This window comes from Sinocyclocheilus anshuiensis, unplaced genomic scaffold (assembly GCF_001515605.1).
Source record: "Sinocyclocheilus anshuiensis isolate Anshui unplaced genomic scaffold, SAMN03320099.WGS_v1.1 scaffold2205, whole genome shotgun sequence".
Lineage (NCBI taxonomy): Eukaryota > Metazoa > Chordata > Actinopteri > Cypriniformes > Cyprinidae > Sinocyclocheilus > Sinocyclocheilus anshuiensis.
This window is the reverse complement of record NW_015551115.1, coordinates 16610-20163: the sequence shown is the minus strand read 5'-3', so window position 1 is coordinate 20163 and position 3554 is coordinate 16610. Positions and strand designations below refer to the sequence as shown.

The 3554-nt window shown below is 37.3% G+C and overlaps 1 protein-coding gene across 1 annotated transcript in view; it reads right to left on the bottom strand.

Moving 5' to 3' along the window:
• The window catches only part of LOC107662997 (radixin-like), a 91465-nt gene that overhangs the window by 87345 nt on the left and 566 nt on the right, over nucleotides 1-3554 (bottom strand). The gene's annotated exons all lie outside the window — the stretch shown is intronic.

Sequence of the window (3554 nt, the reverse complement as noted above, 5' to 3'; positions counted from 1 at the left end):
CCGTGGGTCGACATTATGGCTGTGGCCTGGGTCCTGCTTGGCTCCTCCTGCTCCAGGCCCCTCCTGTCTCCTCCCTGGCTCCTCCCTCCTTCGTCACCTCCCAGGTGTCCGTCCTCCTCCGGAATCTCCTCCCAAGTTCCCACCCACGCCTCCCTCTGTTGTTGCTATGGTGCGAGGACGCACCTTCCGGCGTAATGTGTAATGTCAGGATCATGGACGGTCTGTGTCATGTTTTGCCCCTGTTTCTGTTCCCTTATTGTTCCTGTCCCCTGTCCTCGTTTTGTTAATTAGTGTACTTAGTCATCCCATACACCTGTGTTTCCCCAATCATCCCCTGTATTTAAGTCCTAGTCTGTGCAGTCTGTCTCGGTTGGTTCTACTTGTTATGTTCATGTGTTTCCTGCTGTTCACAGTGTTGGATGTACCCTGTGTTTCTTGGATTAAAGACTATCTCGTTTATTCCTTGTCTCCATCGTTCCTCGCCATCACAGATTGTGACAGATTACACGTGAATTACTTCTGTTTAATATTTAATTTTTACTTATGTTTGTTAAATGAGTTTAAATATTGGCAATATGTATAGCCTACGTATTAAAAACGATATAAACAATATTGTAAATTATATAGGCCTAAATAAAGGAAAATAAAGGAAGTTATCATGCAAACCAGTGTTTGTGTGGAGTATTTTACAAAAGTTTAGAGGATTTAAGTTAATCTGTAAACATTATTTAATATCTGAAGTAAAAAATAAGCTAGTAGCTTATTATAGTAAAAATGAATCAACTCATTAGCTGGGTTAAATCAACCCATTATGCTGGGTTAAATAAACAACCCAATTTGCTGGGTAAATTTAACCCAAGATGGATTCTGTCCTATATTTACCCAGTTTTTTTAGAGTGTACTATTTAAGCATTTGAGTAGGTTTTTATTCTTCTTTTTTGAGAAATTAATACTTTTATTCAGCAAAGATGCATTAAAGTGATGAAAAGCATCACTATTTTACTATGCATCAAATAATTCAGATTCCACAAAAATATTAAGCAGCACAACTGTTTTCAACACTGACAATAAGAAATGTTTCTAATGAGTGCCAAATCAGCATATTGGAATGATTTCTAATGGATCGTGTGACACTGAAGACTGGAGTAATGACTGCTGTAATACTTGTAATAATATTTCACAATATCACTGTTTTACTGTATTTTTGATCAAATAAATGCATCCTTGGTGAGCATAAAAGACTTCTTTATAAACATTAAAAATCTTACAGATTTTGAACGGTAGTGAAACTCATCTATGAGTGCATGTCTGTACATATTGGCTATAGTTTGTTTACAAAACTGTCACCAAAAGTGACATAAATCTCATCAAACTTCTCTTTTGGAATGTTTTGATTACACCCTCAATGTAAAACTTGATTTATTTAATAATTACTAAAAATGTTCGGCTCCACCGTGGGTCGACATTATGGCTGTGGCCTGGGTCCTGCTTGGCTCCTCCTGCTCCAGGCCCCTCCTGTCTCCTCCCTGGCTCCTCCCTCCTTCGTCACTTCCCAGGTGTCCGTCCTCCTCCGGAATCTCCTCCCAAGTTCCCACCCACGCCTCCCTCTGTTGTTGCTATGGTGCGAGGACGCACCTTCCGGGAGGGGGCGTAATGTCAGGATCATGGACGGTCTGTGTCATGTTTTGCCCCTGTTTCTGTTCCCTTATTTGGTCATGTTCCTGTCCTCGTTTTGTTAATTAGTTTGATTAGTCATCTGCGTTTCCCGCGTTTCCCCAATCATCCCCTGTATTTAAATCCTAATCTGTGCAGTCTGTCTCTGTCGGTTATGTTCATGTTTCCTGCTGTTCCCAGTGTTGGATGTACCCTGTGTTTCTTGGATTAAAGACTGTTTCGTTTATTCCTTGTCTCCATCGTTCCTCGCCATCACAGATTGTGACAGATTACACGTGAATTACTTCTGTTTAATATTTAATTTTTACTTATGTTTGTTAAATGAGTTTAAATATTGGCAATATGTATAGCCTACGTATTAAAAACGATATAAACAATATTGTAAATTATATAGGCCTAAATAAAGGAAAATAAAGGAAGTTATCATGCAAACCAGTGTTTGTGTGGAGTATTTTACAAAAGTTTAGAGGATTTAAGTTAATCTGTAAACATTATTTAATATCTGAAGTAAAAAATAAGCTAGTAGCTTATTATAGTAAAAATGAATCAACTCATTAGCTGGGTTAAATCAACCCATTATGCTGGGTTAAATAAACAACCCAATTTGCTCGGTAAAATTAACCCAACATGTGTTCTGTCCTATATTTACCCAGCCCTTGGGTCAAAAACTACCCAAATTGGGTTGTTTTTAACCCAGTGTTTTTTAGAGTGTAGGTTTTTGTTATGCCAATTTTCATAATGTAGACAGGGCGAGTGTATATCTGAAGTCTTTGGCGTTTTATTTAGCCTCTAATTGATATCCTGTTATAAATCTGTACACTAACGTTAGATGAGGTAAAATAAACCATGCATACGAGTCAATATTCTATTGATTTGTGCTTATTGGTGAAAGAGCAACTTCTGATGAAATGTAAAAATAAACTTCCCAAATGACAACAATCATTGCAATTAAAATTGAGCAAAATAATATATATTTTTTCATCATTTTAACAATTATACAGTAAGACGAAAATATGACGAAAATGTGCACGTTTCCACTGACTAAAACTAGATAAAAATTCTCAGACATTCGACTAAAACTTCTCTAAAACTAAAACAGGACAAGCTGACTAAATATGATAAAAACTAAAAGTTACATTTGACACAGGACTAAGACTAAGACTAAATTTAAAATAGCTGACAAAATGAACACTATTATTGTCTCCCAAAAGAAAGAATCGACTCTGAATAGCCTATACGAGTCATCAGTTATTTTAATCCCACTTCTGTGACGGCTGCATGTAATGTTCTACGTTGGCCGACCGCAAACAACTTGACCTGCCCTGAAACACTGTAGCTTGTTCATGTAATTAACATCATGTCAAGAAGACGCTGTGTCCTACTCTGTGACAGTAAATTTGTTTTATTTATTTTCACTTCCGAAAGATGAGGCTGCAAAGAATCAGCGGTCAAAATTAACTTTTTCCACTGTACCACCACAGTACAACCCCAGTCTTTTTTTTTTGTGTTACCGTCATTTTACTGACGACTGCTTTTCTAATCTCGGGGAGTTCAATGCAGGATTCACAAAACGTTTGCTCTTGAAAGGGGTCATATGACGTTGCTAAAAAGAACATTATGTTGTGTATTTGTTGTAATACAATGTGTTTATGCGGTTTAAGGTTAAAAAAACACATTATTTTCCACATAATGTACATTATTGTTGCGACGAGACAAAACCAATAAAACCCATTACAAACGAGGCATTTGTTGCATCCAGTGAGGACATGATTACTGATTATAATGACTTATACACGTTGCGTATCGCGCGGCATAAACATAAAACCATGTCTGCATTTGTGATCGGAGAAACGACAAACAACAAGCGCTACTCTACACTG